Source organism: Emys orbicularis, chromosome 1, assembly GCF_028017835.1.
Source record: "Emys orbicularis isolate rEmyOrb1 chromosome 1, rEmyOrb1.hap1, whole genome shotgun sequence".
NCBI lineage: Eukaryota > Metazoa > Chordata > Testudines > Emydidae > Emys > Emys orbicularis.
The window spans coordinates 295,675,505-295,695,624 of record NC_088683.1 but is presented as its reverse complement, the minus strand read 5'-3'; positions in this window follow the sequence as shown (position 1 = coordinate 295,695,624).

Genomic DNA, 20,120 nt, shown 5'->3' with positions numbered 1-20,120 from the left:
AGGTGGGCGGGGGGGGAGTGGAGAGAGAGAAAAAGAGGGGCCCTACCATAGAGAAATGGAATGGAAGGAGAGAAACACCAAGGACAGAACACATTCTTACAAAAAATAAAGACTAAAGCTTTCCTTTAGACTAAGCTCTTTGTGATATGGATTGTTATTTGAATTGTGTGTTTTTACAGCACTTAGAACAATGGGGACCCAACCTGATTGGCCTTTAGGTGTTACCACAATATAATTTTCAAATAATGCCATCAATAACAATTAAATGGAATGCCCCTCAACATAGCATTAATAATCATAAGTTTTTAGTGGTATAAATAGATTGAGATGTTGTTTTCCTTGACATTAATCAACTGTAAACATAAACACATTTCATACTATGTGCTTGAATTCCTTGAACCTGGACTGTTTTCTTCTTGAGAATTAGGAGGAATATAGAATCTAATTAAGAGGAAGTAAAATATGATTTTATTATTATTCTTTTCCCTGCACAATAAACTATGATAATTTTATATATTCCTTGGCCTTTCTCAGACAGATCACCTTCTGCAGCAGAACAACACTGTTGTGAGGCACACTGCAATATACGGATGTTAAGGGGAAAAAATGTGGAAATAATCTGTAAAAACCCATCCTAGAGCGTGCCAAAAATGTTTTATTTCTGTGCTTTTTAGCAAAAGCACCAGGAATTGCAATCATATCTCTGGTGAGAGGTACAAATACCAATCTGAGGGGAATAATGAGATCATGAACTTGAGTTACAGTGATTAGGCCTTAAGGTGGGGATTGTGCTTCAGTCTAGTAAAAAGAGGGAGAGGAAAAGTGAAATAGACAGGTCAGGGCCCTGAAAGCTTTCATAAGTGTGTAAGGAAATGGATAAATAAAGCTCTACAAAATATCTTTTTTTATATCTCTTCTGCTGAATTCCTTATCCTCTTTTTGTAACACTTGCACATACCTGAATGATGGAAATAATTTATAATTACCCAATTTACCTAGCCTTTTCATTAGTATTTTCCTGCTTATCTGCTTCCTTAATGAAATTCCTGTGCAAAATATCATTATTAACTGACTAATAGAAATACCCGTGTGTCAAATATAAAATACTAAGATTTTATAGACAACTCTTACATAAGCCTTGGATCACTTAATTCGCCATTCACTCTTTAGAGTGAATATCCCATTATCTCTACAAATGTGTTCTATTTAGTAAATTTGATTTGATGCTTATACTCCTAAAAAGGGAGGGCCGCCGCCCCAGGCCCCGGGCCCCGCAGGGGCCCCCACAAGTATGTCGGAGGCTCCCCCTGCCTCCGTCTTCCCCCATCCCCCGGCGTCTCAGCAGGTAAGGGGGCGCGGCTGCGAGCTGTGGCCGAGCGGCGGGAGCTTAGGCCCCACTGGAAACACCACGCCGCTGCAGTGCTGGACGCGGCGCGCTGAAGCTCCGGGAGAGGGGGTAAGAGGCATGGTAAGGGGCCGGGACCGGGCACCCTCCCGACCCCATCTCCCCCACAGCCCTGACCTCCAGCTCCGAGCCCAGCCCCTCTGAGCCGGACACCCCCCGACCCCATCCCCCCACAGCCCTGACCCCCAGCTCCGAGCCCAGCCCCTCTGAGCCGGCACCCCCCCGACCCCATCCCCCCACAGCCCTGACCCCCAGCGCCGAGCCCAGCCCCTCTGTGAGTAAGTTTATAAAATGTCACCATAACCTACAATGATAGGAAAAGATTCAAAAGGGAGAAAGAAAAATTGAATTAATCCAAATAGAAAGGCCTCATGATATATTTCAAGGACTTAGTCAATATCATGCCTGGTAAACAAGAGAAGCGTGGGACCGGAATTCAATGGCCCAAAATTGGTGCACCATAAATTAGGCCTAATTGATTGACAAATTAATGAGGGGATGAGATATTCTACCCATCAATGCCTTATGAGGTCCTCTAAAAGACTGCTGAGGGAATGTTGGTACAAGTCTGCCAGGACTTGAGTAGCTGCTAAAATCATGTGTTATGCCTGTGCTTTTCCAACAGTGAAATTGAAAGTGAGAGTCAACACTAGAGACAGGTTTCAGAGTAGCAGCCGTGTTAGTCTGTATCCGCAAAAAGAACAGGAGTACTTGTGGCACCTTAGAGACTAACAAATTTATTAGAGCATAAGTTTTCGTGGGCTACAGCCCACTTCTTCGGATGCATTCGAAGAAGTGGGCTGTAGCCCACGAAAGCTTATGCTCTAATAAATTTGTTAGTCTCTAAGGTGCCACAAACACTAGAGACAGAAGCTGCATTTTCTATCTTTGCTGGGGGGGGGGTCCCCCCTTTTGTGTTTATTTGTCTTGTTTTGCCTTCTAGGAAATGGGATCAGATTTTAACAGCAACAAAGACAGCTCCTGCCCATCTCAACTAACCTTTTCTCTTTCCCCCAAAAAGGACAGTTATGACCAATATTAATACCATCTAGGAGACTTTCAAATGGGGAGGGGGAGGAATTCTTCCTACAAACTCTCCCCAGCTAAAGGAAAAGGGAACAATGGATTTTGTTAGAATGAAAACCTTACTTAATACTTTAATTTCAAACGCTTTAACTTTTCCCCCCTTCTTTTATGTATCTTTAATAAAAGATTAAAATATTTAATAATGTGTTTGTCATGGTACTAATCAGGATTATAACTCTGTGTACCAGGGGTCGGCAACCTCTGGCACGCGGCTCGCCAGGGTAAGCACCCTGGCGGGCCAGGCCAGTTTGTTTACCTGCCGCGTCGGCAGGTTCAGCCGATAGCAGCTCCCACTTGCCGCGGTTCACCACTCCAGGCCAATGGGGGAGGTGGGAAGCCACGGCCAGCACATCCCTCAGCCCGCGCCGCTTCCCGCAGCCCTCATTGGCCTAGGACGGCGAACCGCGGCCAGTGGGAGCCGCGATCAGCTGAACCTGCCAACGCGGCAGGTAAACAAACTGGCCCGGCCCACCAGGGTGCTTACCCTGGCGAGCCGCGTGCCAGAGGTTGCCAACCCCAGCTGTATACCAAACACTACACCTTGTTTAAAACTGTTTAATGTTGGACAGTGAGTGGGTCATGTCAGCACTTTTTACTCTTTGGGGCCCACATATTCCATCTAAATTAATACAACAGTGGCCGCATGCTTTGCAGTAAAGCAAACCCTCTGTTTTTCACTGTGAGCATACAAATGAATAGTATCACAGATGTTGCATTAAAAATATATTTTAAGGGGCGAAAAGCAACTTCCCATGAATTGGGAACATATTGGTGTCACCACAACTTCAGTTTAGGACAAGGGTCCTAGAATTCAGGACAATTACAAAATTCTGGATTGTTTGTAATCCTAATCTGTTCTGACAGTATGGCCAAACCAGCTGGACTCGGAAAGCAAAACAGAGGAAATCTTGTGCGTGTTAGAGACAGAGCTTCATTTCAGATGATTTACAGCTAAATTTTTCAACCAAAAAGGTCTGGATAAATTCTGCATACTTTATATGAGCATAGAAATCCCTCAGCCTTTTTTGGCTCAGCCTATCACTAATGCAGACTGTCATTTGCATATGGTATATCCATTAGGAGAAAAAAAGGAGGGGGGGTCTCACTTTTTTTCAAAACAGTACTATGAAAGCACAGTTATTAACATAAAGCAGGGATGAAGCCCTTGAGCAGAAAGGGGGCAATCAGTACCAAAGAGCAGTAATAATATAACAATCACGTTATCATCAAATGATGACTGCTTGATTGTGATGGATTAAACAATTGCAACATTTTATTACTTCACATTCCTCCTCCAGTAATATTACAACAGCAATCATGTCAATTTTTTCCTGTAAATTTGGCTTCTGCTGACTTAAAGTCATTTATAGAATGTTGTTAGTTTGGTTTCTTAATGCAGGTGCTAAGTTGCCATTAACACACTTAATGACCACAAGGAATATGAAATTGGATCAATTAAATGAGGGGGCTAGCCCACCCACATCTTCTAATCACATGTGGACAACCACTAATGAATTGGCGGTCTCTTGGGTATCTGTTCTGAAAATCAAATGTGCTAGACAGTTAATCAATTGAAATAGATATCAATTGAGCTTACGCTCAGCTGGTTTCCACTGTGTAACTGCTAGGGAAAGAAAAAGAGGTCAAGTGAAAGAGGAATGCAGGTGGAAAGGAATGTTAAAGGGACTCATCATTACTTGCAATAATGGATGACAATTCATTACTCTTAGTCAGTATCACCTCTGTAATGCTATGAATATTTTAATACATGGTGTTTTAATGCTTTCCTCCTGCTGTTATTCTCAGTGCAAAAATGACAAAAAACAAAAACACAAGCAAGAACTTTTCTATTTGATCTCAGAACTTGGACACTAGTATTGTCATGAAATAGCTGTGGGCTAAACATCTTTACTAGTATGAACATACCAAACATCCTGCTTTGCTTCCACAGTATCCATTATCGCACACTGCAGTTTTACTAAAGCCAGGACTGCAACAATGCATATTTTTCATTGATATGGTACTGGAAGGAATATGTCCTGCTGTAAATAAAACATGGACAAGCTCACACACACACTCCAAGGGGCACAGAGGTGAAAAGTGAGGAAATGCTCCCAGAATTCTATACTTCAATGCAATCTAAGGCTACGTTTACACTATGAGCTAGGGGTGTGATTCCCAGCTCTCGTACACATAAATGATGAGATTTAATGCAACCGTAAATAGTAGTGTAATCATGGTAGCTGTTCCAATTATGTACTCATAGGGTTCAAGCACGTGAATACTCAGCATAGCTAAACCAGCATGTCGCCACTGCTGCTGTCTGTACTACCTTGGCTACACTGCTATTTACACTCATGATAGTGCTCAGTGAAAAAAACACCCCCCTATAAGGTCTGTAGTGTAGACATAGCCTAAGAGTGAATGTTAAGTAGAGCTGATAATTATACTTTAAAGATTCTCAATTCATGAACTGTATAAGTTACTAGCCTGTAGCTGTAGTTCTCCTAGAATATTGTCTCTGCAGAACTGTACTAGAGAAGAGCATACACCTCAGCACCAGGAGTCCCAGAGACACCTAGAACGCAGTGACTGATTGGGTGCCTGTCTCAAATCTGACTGTTCTGTGTTAGGCTACACAAGGTACTGAACACCCACTCACCCTCAGCTCCTTTTTACTATCAGCATATGAAATACCACCTAAGGACTCTGGAAAGAGGGGAAGGATGGTGGACAAGTATAGAGATCTGAGGTTATAGAGTATAGAGGGTTAAAATCCCTAGAGAATTCCAGGTGAGTAACCTTCTGATCTCCATTGAGAATTGCCTCTGCAAATCCCCATTCTTGGACTAGCAGTGAATTTTGCTTGGTTAAAGAAGGATGAAGAATACATAATTAGGAACTGCTACCCCCAAAAGAGCAGGTATAACTTAGATAATATTTTTACTTCAAGCTCCAAGAGACACAGACAAGGTTTTCATCTCGAGGCCAAAAGACCAAAAACATCAAGACACTTGATCACGGCCTTGGATAGGCCAAGAGACTACTTACACTTGATCTGGGCTCCAAGGAGCCGAGAAGCAGCTGAGTGATACTGAGCAAAGGGTGAGAACAGAGCTCCGTGTAGCAGCTTTACAGATTTCAGAGATAAAGATATTTCTCAATCAAGTTGTAAAAGTTGCGTAAGATCTAGTTAAATGGGTCCTCAGACCTTCTGGCACTGCAGCATCTGCTTGATCAAAGACACTTAAATAGAAGGCATAATTTCTTTAATTTATGAAATATCAGACTGATTTCCCCCTGGGAATTGTACCCCAGTAGGCAGAGAACCCTGCTGGGGTACAATGGCAAGGGGAGGTGGGAGACACTGCTCCAATTCTTTATATATCCACAGTGGAACAGCTTCAACAGGAGAGACTGAAGAAACCCCACATCAGAATATCTAATAGCTCAGTGGTTAGAGCACTGCTCTGCCTCTGTTCAGAGCTTCTCTCGTTCCATTAGGCAGAGGGGAGAATTGAACCTGGGTCTCCTACATCCCAGGTGAGTGGCCTAAACACTGGGCTAAAATAATACAGTGGGCAGTGCCACTGCTGACACCACCTCCTCTTGGTTTGTGTAGAGCGCAGCAGGCATCTAACTCATTCTTGCAATAAACGCTTTTGGCATCTAAGCTGCCAATTTCCAGGAGGCGGGTTCCTGTCCATGTCTCGCTAAGCAGAGATAGGTGCCTCCCTGCAGCCCGGACTTAGGTACCTATCTCTGAAAGAGGGCCAGGACTGAGCACATACCCCTCTCGTAGGCATCTCCCATTGACTAGCTTAGGCGGTTCCCCACCTAGCTTTCTGGCTTTTGTGGATCACATTCTAAGGTGCCTATTTCTCCCCATTCATTGTATAGGAAGCTGAGGTACTGTACCTGTCTCAGGCTTTGTGGATCGCAGTGATATTCCTGTGATTTTTCTTGATTTGCTAGAGTTATTCCTGTGATTTGCTGAGCATGCAATACCTAAAACCCTTTGTGGATCCCACGCTTACCTCTGAGGCCAATGATGAAAAGTTTACATTACCAACACTACTGAATGTACATGCACTAATGCTCATACCTGTAGTAAACAAAAGGGAAGTTGGTTGTAACCTCATTATATTTCCAGGATCATTTTTCTTTCCTTTCCAGACCTCCAGTTTCCTGACTAAGGACTAATAATTGTTTACTTTTAAAGTTTTTCATTTGACTTTCCTTTGGGAAGTCCTCCTCTGACATTCTAAGCACGTTCCTCTTGTCCTCCTTTTTGTATTGGCTTTACCTAATTAGTGTTCACAGCTAATGCAATAGCCATTGGTTGTGATGAGCTGAAGCATCCTATAAAACCTCCTGCAGTCTCATCTTGTCAGTGTCTGATATCAATCCAGCTGCATGTGGCAATCATTCCTGAAAGGTCACTGGTGCCCTTCACTTTGGTTTGTCCATCTTTTGAGGAACTTCTTTTCTAAGCTCCTTCTCTGATGAGCATCTTCTGAAATCTAACCCAGGTGCAAGGAGTGAGAGACACAGAGATAGAAACTAGGGAGGGGGGGAAGTCCTTTGAAAACCATATTATTGCATGAAGACGGGGGGGGGGGGGGGAGAGAGAAATCATCTGATAAGAGTTACAAATACTTTACCAACATTATTTCCTTCCTGCTCTTCTAACCTGCATTTAGAAAAGTGAGCAATGCACACAAAGCAGTCATAAGAAAAGCAGAAATGGTGTCTTCTAAAATGTCTGTTTTCAGGACTTTTGAAGGTCACAGCCAAGATAATGAAAAAGAGGTGCCTAACAGGAGCAGACTGAACAACACTGATCAGAAAGGACAAAGTCTCAAAATTACAACATAAAGGTTTAAAGGGTTTCCCCTCAAGCATTTCAGCACCATGAAAAAAAAAGGATGCCATCATTAATTATTTTAAATACCAGATGATGGTTACAGAGAAGAAAGGGAAGCTAAAAAGGGGTTTGAACATACTGTAAAATGGCAAATCACACTCTACAATAATAATTAACTGTGGTTAGCAATACCCTGAAGAAATGCAATTAGTTTATAATGTATGCTGCACTTTTAAAATATACATTTTAATGTCTTTATTTATTATTTATATTGAAGATTAATAGTTCATTGTCCACTTAAACTAATGCATAGTCCCCAGAAACAATCTGTCAGCTACATCCACAACAGGTAAGAGCTAAATCCTTAGAGATTAGAATAAAGAGAAGGTGTTTACTAGAAAACATGTTCATTAGTTCCACTAATGGTCTATAATAGCAATAATAGAATATAGCTTTTTTTGTGAAAAAAGTTCTCACCAAACATTAAATTTTCACTACAATAGAAAGGCTGTCCGTTCTAACAGTAGCAATGCTGAATTTCCTCCAAATAACTTTAATCACAATTACTTTATTATGGTAGGAAAATAGAAATACAGTTTTGCAACAAATATTGGCTTTGTAAATGCCTTTTGAGAATATAGATAAGCTTCATTCTTCAGTTTAGCTGTAACAGTGTCATAACATTCAGTATTATTATTTATATGTAACATACAGTATAATGACCAGATCTTTGGCATGATTGAGGAGCAATCAGAGCAACTCAGGTGACAGGGGCAAAGGAAGCTTAAAGACACCTCTGTGCTTTCCTGCTCCTGCTCCAGTTCTGTACTGGGGTGGCCTCAGAGCATAAGTTAGAGTTGCATACATGAGTGCAAAGCAGGTGCAAAATGCTACTAAATCAGAATGGAAGCATTGGAGAATCAATGTCTCCATTGTGCCCAATGTCAAGGCAGAAAGAGACAGTGAGTCCAGCTAGAGGCTCTCTAGTACAACAACGTGCCCTATACACCTATATTTTAGTCTATCTTACGTCTGACTACACTACAAACTTAAATTGACTTCAGTTAAGTTGACATCTAGATGCCACAGTAATTAAGTCAGGAGTACATGTCCACACTACACTCCTTGTGTCAGTGAAGAGTGCATGCTCACTAGCATTTCTTGAATCGATGCATAGGAGCAGTGCACTGTGGGTAGCTATCCCACAGTGCGACTCACTGCAAGGGGTTTTGGAAGGGCTTGCAATGCCTCATGGGACCAAAACATTCTCACAGGGGGGACTGGGAACACGGCTTCAACATCCCGGGATGCAGTTTTCTTTCTCCCTCCCCTGATTTCAACTGGAAACCATAATATTTTGTGCCTTTTTTCAAAGCATGGACCCTGCTCAGCGGTGCACTACTGTTGTGAGCATTACATACACCAGGCGCCTTAACCTTCAGTATTTCCAGAGCCACAAGAGGAGTCGACACATGGAACTTTGCAATGTCCTTCAAGCAGCCCTGCTGGAAGCCATAGAATGAAAAAAATCATGGTTGCTGCTGGCAGTCGCGCAGCAGCTGAACACAGTGGAGTACGGTTTCTGGCCCCAAGGAAAAAGTACTTACTGATGGGATCAAATTATTATGCATTTATGGGATGATGATCAGTGGCTGCATTATTCAGGAACTGTGGGCAGAGCTCTCCCCAGCCCTGTAATGCAGTGACACTAAAATGAGACCTGGTCTGACAGAGGAGAAGGAGTGGTGATTTCTATGTGGAAGCTTGCAATGCCAGACTGCTACCAGTTAGTGGGTAATCAATTTGGCATTGGTCAATCCACTGTGGGGGCTGTTGTGATCCAAGTATGCAGGGCCATTAATTGCCTTTTGCCAAGAAGGGTAGTGACTCTGGGCAATGTGAAGGAGATACTGGATGGTTTAGCTGCAAGGGGATTCCCTAACTGTGGTGGGTCAATAGACAGCACACATATCCCTATCTTGGCACCTAGGATGACCAGACAGCAAGTGTGAAAAATTGGGACAGAGGGTGGGGGGTAAGAGGGGCCTATATAAGAAAAAGACCCCAAAATCAGGACTGTCCCTATAAAATCGGGACATCTGGTCACCCTATTGGCACCAAAGAGTACATAAACCATAAGGGATACTTTTCAATGGAGTTGCAAGTGCTGGTGGATCACCAGACCTGTTTTACCAATGTCAGCGTGGGATGGTCAGAAAAGGTGCATGACGCGCACATCTTTAAGAATACAGGCCTGTTCAGAAATCTGCAAGCAGAGACTTTCTTTCAGGAATGCAAAATAACCATTGGTGATGTTGAAATGCCAGTAGTGATCCTGGGAAAGCCAGCCTACCCCTTACTCCCATGGCTCATGAAGCCAAACACTAGGCACCTGGACAGCAGCAAGGAGCAGTTGAACAATAGGCTGAGCATGTGCAGAATGTTGGTGGAATGTGCCTTTGGATGTGTAAAGGGTCGCTGGCACAGTTTTCTCACTAGGTTAAACCACAGTGAAAGCAATTTCCCCATTGTTATGTGCTCCATAATATCTGTGAGGGAAAGGGAGAGAAGTTTCCACAGGGGTGTGCTGTGGAGGTGGATAGACTGTCTGCTAATTTTGATCAGCCAGATACCAATGCTATAAGGAGAGCTCAGCATGGAGCACTGCATCTCAGGAAGGCTTTGAAAACCCATTTCAGTACTGACCCACAGTAATGTGCACTGCTTCTCAGTACTGTGCCTTCCTGTAGTGTGAACCTTGCTCTGATTGCTGGGTCTGTCTCCAGCAAATCCCCTCCAATGCCTCAGTTTCTCTATCCCTCCCTCTCCCCCCATTTTAAATGAATAAAGATGAATTCATTCTTAAGACATGGGCATTTATTGCACAAACATACTGAAACTTAAAGATCACAAATAGAATTTAACCTTGGATATGCGGTGGAATAAAATTGGTAGGTGAAAAACACATTCATCTTTTCTTTAAAAGCACAGTAGCCTTGCCTGTCACACATTATCATAGGTGCATCTTTATTCTTAGGAAACTCACCCAGGGTTGAGTGGAAGTGATATTGCATTTCCCCCTCACCTTCTGGAACGTTTGGGAGAGGGGGAAGCGGGATAGAGCAATACAGGGGCTGCAGAGGGAGTCTAGCCTCAAGGTGTTTCTCCTGAAGGTCAACCGATGCCTCAATATGTCTGTTTGTTCCTTCAGAATCCCCAGCATCTGGTATGCTTGCCACAGTTCCTTGATTTTCACACAGCACTGCTGTGTGTCCCTGATGTAGTCCCCCATGCCCGTGCAATCTGCTCATAGATGTCCACATTTCTATGGCTGGATTTGAGCTGTGCCTGCACAGCCTGTTCTCCTCACAGACCAAGAAAATCCACCACCTCCTGTGTACTCCAGGCTGGAGCGCATTTGGAGTATGGAGCTGCCATGATCAGCTGTGCAGGTGAGCTCTCCACACCGAAAAAAAAGGAAATGGAAATTCAAAAGTTCCCGGTCCTTTAACAGGGAGGGGCTGTTTCCTGTGTACCTGACCATTGTGAAGTGGAGTTGAAAACATTTACCTGAGCCGTCACAGAGGAGCATTGTGGGACACCTCCTGGAGGCCAGTTAGATCGACGCAAGCAACGCAGTGTCTGCACTTCCTCTATGTCAACCTAACAACATCAAATTAAGTGCTACACCTCTCGCGGAGGTGGAGTAATTAAGTTGAAATAACTTACCTGCTATGTCAGCAGAAGGGACCTGGTAGTGTAGATACATTCATTATTCAGTCTATGTAAGGCAGCTTACATTGACCTAACTGTGTTGCGTAAACCAGGCCTACGCCTCCCGCAAGACTCAAATACCAAGCATATGTAGTTTAATGCACGACATCTACATTTGAGTTTAAATGTATTTCATGCAGCAACAGCCCCCCCCCTTTCACTTCATGATAACCCTCTCACCAAGAGAGGCAGCTGTCCCAACATTAGTCCTAACTGGTCTATCCCAATCACACTCAACCAACACATACATCCCAGGTCCTCTTATCCCATATCTGTCTATCAAATCAATGCCCAATCCCTTAGGAGCACTAAAGTGGTGATCAAAGGGAAGTAGCTGCCACAGTTCAGTGCCTAAATAGAGAATCTCCAGGACTATCTACAGAAGATGTGTTAAACACAATTCCTACCTAACATCCAAACCACTAGCATTCTGCCTCACCAATAACATCCACCAAACAATCCCTTATAATTTTAGAGAGCGGAAGGTTTCATTTTATTCTGAAGTACTGGCTGTTGCCAGTGGACCTGATGGACTTACAACATGGTCTGATCCAACATGACAAATTCTGTGCTTTCTTCCTAGGCCTGGCATCTCTACCTACAGGCATAATTAAAGTTAATTGAGGCATCAGTTGACCAAGGTAGCTGATTAGAGTTGTAAATCAGTGTACTGAAAAAATACCTTGAGCAGACCTGTGGCTGGAAGCTTGCCAAAGGACATCTCAGCAGCACACCAGGGAATTAGGATCTAGGATACAGTGGTATTTTGTTCTGTTTTTAAGTGTATTGAGTGTAATTACAATGGGACTGTGGAAATTCTTATTCATTCCTTTATTACCTACACCAGGGATCGGCAACCTTTGGCACGCGGCTCGCCAGGGTAAGTACCCTGGCGGGCCGGGCCAGTTTGTTTACCTGCCGCGTCTGCAGGTTCAGCCGAGCGCGGCTCCCATTGGCTGTGGTTCACCGCTCCAGGCCAATGGGGGCTGCGGGAAGCAGCGCGGGCCGAGGGATGTGCTGGTTGCCAATCCCTGACCTACACACATGGATGTAATGAGCTATGAATGAAGAGCACCCAAAACCATGTTGTGCTAACATATGTGGAATGAGTGGTAAATCTGTTGAATTATTTTTAAAAATATTTAAGTCAAGTGCCATGCTTCACTACAATATTTGTTTAATTGTGCAGAAAATCATGGGAACTTTTATTACAATGTATTTTACACTGCTTCATGAAATTTACAAATCTCTGAGAGGGAACAACACCTTTCAGCTATCTCCATTGTACTTTTCTTAAGCAATGTCTTTATTTGGTTCAAATAGGTTTTCAGTGACCAAACTGTCAGATATTACAAAGACAACCTTTTCCGTAAAAACTAGTTAACCAAAAGATTAACCAAACAATATTTTGGAATGCTGTATATTGTATTGCCACTTCCACCTTAATTGAATTGTCTCGTTAGCACTGACCCCCCACTTGGTAAGGCAACTCCCATCTTTTCATATGCTGTGTATTTATACCTCTCTATTGTATTTTCCACTCCATGCATCTGATGAAGTGGGGTTTAGCCCACAAACGTTTATGCCCAAATACATTTGTTAGTCTCTAAGGTGCCACAAGGACTCCTCGTTGTTTTTGCTGATACAGACTAACATGGCTACCACTCTGAAACCTGCCTATAAAGTGTCTATCAAGTTGTAAATGGAGTTAAATATGCTTCTTCAGCAAAGGGAGTCAGCTGTATCAACATCTATTCCACCCCTCCCCACCTCGCCCCTGCTTTGGATCTGTCTTTTGGGGGACAAGTGTCCTTGTGGATACATGGAGGTGTCATGTGCACTTCAGATTTAATGACTCTAGCTCTTGGTGTCTTACAAAGACACAGTTTAAAATGACTTAAAAACATAATGATTAATATAAATATAAAATCACAAATGAAATCAAAATCAAAATGTAAAAAGCTTACTTAAAAACCTCCTTTCAATTATGGGTTTTAGTGGTTTATACCAATATGAAGTAGAACACACACATATGTAAATATACTCTGAAAAGTTTCAATTGTATGAAAACTTACACTATTATTAAACATACATACGGTTAATAAATTTTGAAACATTGAGAGGCATATTCCAAAAGTTCAATGAATCGTTCAAATTCCAGATGCACTTCCTCCATGTATCAGTAGATTCCCAGTGTCATGCTGTCAAATTCAGAAAGGTTGTGCTAGAATTAAATACTCTGGCTCAAGCTTTAACACAGGAAAGAGAGCTGATCTAACCTGACAGTCCTCTAGAAATAATCATTCTGACTTGTCAAAGACGGTACATGCCAGGATGTCTACATTATTCAAAAATGAAGGAAGCAACAGTAAAAAAAAAAAATAAAAAAAAATAAATAGGAGAAATCTTAGAAAGCCCTATGGTCAAAAATAAATATGGCAAGGAAGAGAGACCGAAAATAAAACAGGAACAAAAGGAATACAAAGAACATCACAATATTGTATTGGTTCTGACTCACAACTTAGCTCTTAACCTTGAACTGTATACAGTGTGCTCTTCAAACAGAAGAAGGGATACATGTCAAGAAGGTGTGATGGGTGTGTCAGCAAGGTTTGTAGGTGAGTGATGATTTACAGTCATATGTTAGTGGATTGACCCGTGGGAGGAGCCTAAAGTTGACCATGAGAAGCTAGCATTCATAGAAACACAGGGCTGGAAGGGACCTCAAGAAGTCATCCAGTCCATCCCACTATCATAGAATCATAGAATCATAGAATATCAGGGTTGGAAGGGACCTCAGGAGGTCATCTAGTCCAACGCCCTGCTCAAACCAGGACCAATTCCCAACTAAATCATCCCAGCCAGGGCTTTGTCAAGCCGGGCCTTAAAAACCTCCAAGGAAGAAGATTCCACCACCTCCCTAGGTAACGCATTCCAGTGCTTCACCACCCTCCTAGTGAAATAGTGTTTCCTAATATCCAACCTAGACCTCCCCCACTGCAACTTGAGACCATTGCTCCTAGTTCTGTCATCTGCCACCACTGAGAACAGTCGAGCTCCATCCTCTTTGGAACCCCCCTTCAGGTAGTTGAAAGCAGCTATCAAATCCCCCCTCATTCTTCTCTTCTGGAGACTAAACAATCCCAGTTCCCTCAGCCTCTCCTCATAAGTCATGTGTTCCAGACCCCTAATCATTTTTGTTGCCCTCCGCTGGACTCTTTCCAATTTTTCCATATCCTTCTTGTAGTGTGGGGCCCAAAACTGGACACAGTACTCCAGATGAGGCCTCACCAATGTCCAAAAAAGGGGAACGATCACATTCCTCGATCTGCTGGCAATGCCCCTACTTATACAGCCCAAAATGCCGTTAGCCTTCTTGGCAACAAGAGCACACTGTTGACTCATATCCAGCTTCTCGTCCACTGTGACCTCTAGGTCCTTTTCTGCAGAACTGCTACCTAGCCATTCGGTCCCTAGTCTATAGCAGTGCATAGGATTCTTTCGTCCTAAGTGCAGGACTCTGCACTTGTCCTTGTTGAACCTCATCAGGTTTTTTTTGGCCCAATCCTCTAATTTGTCTAGGTCCCTCTGTATCCGATCCCTACCTTCCAGTGTATCTACCACGCCTCCCAGTTTAGTGTCATCTGCAAACTTGCTGAGAGTGCAGTCCACACCATCCTGCAGATCATTAATAAAGATATTAAACAAAACCAGCCCCAGGACTGACCCTTGGGGACTCCGCTTGACACCGGCTGCCAACTAGACATGGAGCCATTGATCACTACCCCTTGAGCCCGACGATCTAGCCAGCTTTCTATCCACCTTACAGTCCATTCATCCAGCCCATACTTCTTTAACTTGGCGGCAAGAATACTGTGTGAAACCATATCAAAAACTTTGCTAAAGTCAAGGAATAACACATCCACTGCTTTCCCCTCATCCACAGAGCCAGTTATCTCATCATAGAAGGCAATTAGGTTAGTCAGGCACGACTTCCGCTTGGTGAATCCATGCTGACTGTTCCTGATCACTTTCCTCTCCTCTAAGTGTTTCATAATTGATTCCTTGAGGACCTGCTCCATGATTTTTCCAGGGACTGAGGTGAGGCTGACTGGCCTGTAGTTCCCCCGATCCTCCTTCTTCCCTTTTTTAAAGATGGGCACTACATTAGCCTTTTTCCAGTCATCCGGGACCTCCCCCGATCACCATGAGTTTTCAAAGATAATGGCCAATGGCGCTGCAATCACATCCGCCAACTCCTTTAGCACCCTCGGATGCAGCGCATCTGGCCCCATGGACTTGTGCTCGTCCAGTTTTTCTAGGGCCTGGTCTACACTACCCGCCTGAATCGGCGGGTAGAAATCGATCTCTTGGGGATCGACTTATCATGTCTCGTCAGGACGCGACAATCGATCCCCGAATCAACGCGCTTACTCCACCAGCGGAGGTGGGAGTAAGCGCCGTCGACTGGGAGCCGCGGCAGTCGATTTTACCGCCGTCCTCACAACAGGGTAAGTCGGATCTGATACGTCGAATTCAGCTACGCTATTCGCGTAGCTGAATTTGCGTATCTTAAATCGACCCCCCCCCGTAGTGTAGATGTAGCCTAAATAGTCCTGAACCACTTCTTTCTCCACAGAGGGCTGGTCACCTTCTCCCCATACTGTGCTGCCCAGTGCAGCAGTCTGGGAGCTGACCTTGTTCGTGAAGACAGAGGCAAAAAAATCATTGAGTACATTAGCTTTTTCCACATCCTCGGTCACTAGGTTGCCTCCCTCATTCAGTAAGGGGCCCACACTTTCCTTGACTTTCTTCTTGTTGCTAACATACCTGAAGAAACCCTTCTTGTTACTCTTAACATCTCTTGATAGCTGCAACTCCAAGTGTGATTTGGCCTTCCTGATTTCACTCCTGCATGCCTGAGCAATATTTTTATACTCCTCCCTGGTCATTTGTCCAATCTTCCACTTCTTGTAAGCTTCTTTTTTGTGTTTAAGATCAGCAAGGATTTCACTGTTTAGCCAAGCTGGTCGCCTGCCATATTTACTATTCTTTCTACACATCGGGATGGTTTGTTCCTGCAACCGCAATAAGGATTCTTTAAAATACAGCCAGCTCTCCTGGACCCCTTTGCCCTTCATGTTATTCTCCCAGGGGATCCTGCCCATCTGTTCCCTGAGGGAGTCAAAGTCTGCTTTTCTGAAGTCCAGGGTGCGTATTCTGCTGCTCTCCTTTCTTCCTTGTGTCAGGATCCTGAACTCGACCATCTCATGGTCACTGCCTCCCAGGTTCCCATTCACTTTTGCTTCCCCTACTAATTCTTCCCTGTTTGTGAGCAGCAGGTCAAAAAAAGCTCTGCCCCTAGTTGGTTCCTCCAGCAGTTGCACCAGGAAATTGTCCCCTACACTTTCCAAAAACTTCCTGGATTGTCTGTGCACTGCTGTATTGCTCTTCCAGCAGATATCAGGGTGATTAAAGTCTCCCATGAGAACCAGGGCCTGCGATCTAGCAACTTCTGTTAGTTGCCGGAAGAAAGCCTCGTCCACCTCATCCCCCTGGTCTGGTGATCTATAGCAGACTCCGACCACGACATCACCCTTGTTGCTCACACTTCTCAACTTTATCCAGAGACTCTCAGGTTTTTCTGCAGTTTCATACCGGAGCTCTGAGCACTCATACTCCTCTCTTACATACAACGCAACTCCCCCACCTTTTCTGCCCTGCCTGTCCTTCCTGAACAGTTTATATCCATCCATGACACTACTCCAGTCATGTGAGATATCCCACCAAGTCTCTGTTATTCCAATCGCATCATAGTTCCCTGATTGTGCCAGGACTTCCAGTTCTCCCTGCTTGTTTCCCAGGCTTCTTGCATTTGTGTATAGGCACTTAAGATAACTCATCGATCGTCCCTCTTTCTCAGTATGAGACAGGAGTCCTCCCCTCTTACGCTTTCCTGCTCGTGCTTCCTCCCAGGATCCCATTTCCCCACTTACCTCAGGGCTTTGGTCTCCTTCCCCCGGTGAACCTAGTTTAAAGCCCTCCTCACTGATGCAGAATTAAGATGTTAAAGCCAGTCTACACTAGTGTTAAAAAAGTGTAGGTAAAACATGTTGGCTAATGTTTTTTAAGCATGACCTTTTTTCTTAGTCTAGACATGGCCACTTCGCAACTATTCCACATGAAGCTGATAAGGTAAAATAATCAAATGGACCAATTTTGGTGAAGACACCATTGTCCCCTCACCCGAGCCAAGAGATTTCCTGTTGTGACTGTGCTGCTTTCCCCCCCTAAATATACATTTTTATAACACTTTTTTAGTGCTCCAATTATATTCTGCTACAACATGAGAAACTCCATCACTCCTGCTGTCAGTCTGCCTGTGTCACTATTGCACTCATTTTGTTTTCACCGTCAGTTACTGTGCAGAAATGCTGGAGTTGTTTGTGTGGGAGGGGGGGAGCCATTTAAAAAAATAACTAGTGCTTATAAAAAGTAGCAAATTGACATCCCTGAAGATTTCATCTAATTCAGCTAAATGAAGTTCTATGTGATGTGGACATTTATATACTGTGAATTAAATGAGACCTATGCACATGTTTTCTTAGGGAGACATCAGAAGGCAATACCTTGTTCTTGAAATGACAGAAAGTTATCATAGCTGTGACAGAGTACATGCAATTAACTTAAAAACATTTTAAAAATATAATTGATTATTTTTCTATCTATAGAATATTGAGAGGATTTTACAAGAGAAAAGAGCAGAAAAGAGAGGCCATTTTCCTGAGGACTCAGCACAACACTGAGAAAAGATCCTCTCCTCACCTAAGATCTGTGTCCTATTTTGATCCCAGTAAACTTGGTAATCTTACTTTAACCTAGCTCATTTTTCCAACCTATTCAATGTAACAGGGTATTACAGTTATTATTCTGTCCCTACAATGACTACAGCAGACCTGCTGCCTTTGGTAATTGCCACAAAGTCTGACAAGGTCTGGCAGTCTCTCCACAGCCTTCAGATGTTGCATACTTAGGGGCTGCTTTTTAAACAGCTGTTTTTGAAGTTGCAGTAAGGCATACTCATTAATTATCTGACCTGCTCTGCACAAATGCAAAATCAGTTACCTGAGGGAGGAAGGAAGAAACAGCAAGCAGGTCAAGAGCAGCAGCAGAGAGTAGGCAGGGCTGACAATTGTTCATAATGTAAATCAGTAAAGAAAAGGTTCAATAATAAATACATTCTCCCCTCCCCTGAGAAAAAGGACAGTTTGTAAATGTTAATTCTTGAGAGCCAAATGTCATTTCTAATGTAACACTTTAGGATATGGGTGGATATCTATATCTCTCTCTTTATATCTATCTATATATAATTTTGGAGATCATACACGGGGCTAGATTGACAGCTCTGGGGTCTAAAGTTTTCTATTTACCAAAGCAGAGGTTCAGTACAAATGGAAGAAGTGCAAATGAGAGGTCCCCCACCATGCTGCACCCCTGACCTGGTGAAACGATCTCTATGGTCTCTAGTCAATGGACATCTTCCAGGAACAATGACTGGATGAAATGATTTGTTTCACTGCTGCTCATTGTAATAGTTTAGCACTTCTACACAGCAACACTCTATATGATTCCTGAAGCACTTAACCCACAGAGACAGCACACTTGCTAGGAGTATAGGTGTCATATATTATCAAAATATAGGACATTGTGGGATTGATTTAAGAGGTGTAGGTGAATTGCTGCAGTTGCAATGATTTAACCTTTGTCCACACTCACACGAAATCATTGCTTTTACAATGGTTCAGCCAAACCTGACCAAAAGACTTGTTTCCAGGTGCTGCAATGAACTATTACAAGCAAAACTAATAAAACATCTAAAGTGGCTACAGCACAGATGCAAGGTATTGTACAACCTAGGCAAGTTCAAGGGATGTGAAACAATGATTTTTGGTACATTTTTTCTTTGGACAAGACAGGCCCCAAATGTGAAAGAATAGTTTAGTCTCCCCATGTGTTAAATCTTTCACCTTTGTTTGAAACTGTCAGCTAGTGATAATTGACTTGGTGATAGGATATAGGTACAGTACCTGTCTATAACAAAATGGATTGAGATCAGCAACTCCTCTCACAAAAGCTAACAAAAAAAAGCCAACAACAGATGGTGTGGCAAAGCATATACCCTATCATTGGATGGTATATGAATCAGCTGCTCTTGTTATGTGAGGATGTGGGTGTAGCTACAGAAACCAAAAGCCATTCTCCATTTTGGAAGGTGGGGGTCTGGACTGCAGGGATCAGATAGTTGCTGCCATCACCAAGCTCTGTTTGCTAATGTATTTGAGATGTGTAATAGTCACATCATGTGACAATAATGTAAATGATAAAAACAACCTTTTTCCATGCCTAAGGAGATCCCCTCTAATGACAATTATGAGTAAGGGAAGGGAACGCATTGACATAGTTTGTCTGCACATATGTGAGAAGCAATACATCAGCATAGACAGAGTACTACACTGCCAGTTTATGGGACTCTAACCCATCACAGAATGTCACAACCTGGTCAAGCTCCCTGTGCTGGACACTGACCAGGCTGTTGTCTTTACATCTCACATGCTGGACCCTTGTGTTCTAAGCTTCTTAGAAGAGAGTTCAGTCACTGTCTCTCACTCTGGATCTCTAGGCACATTCACAAAGTGCAGATCCTCTTCTGAGAACTGAGATCCCACAGTCCAACTGCCTAGACCCTGAAACTAGTACCAGCTCCGTCAAATTCCCAAGTTGCTTATGCATGCCCTTTCCCACAGCTGCAACACTAGTTTACGGTTTTGCTCTTCACGGACCTGTAATAGTTGAAGCACACAGATGTAAGCTTTTCAAAAGTTTCTAACACAGTTAGACTTTACTTTAGACAACACAAGAGACATACAGATCCAGACAAAATAATAAACACCTACAGCTACCTCAGTTTCTTCACCACTCTGATCAAAC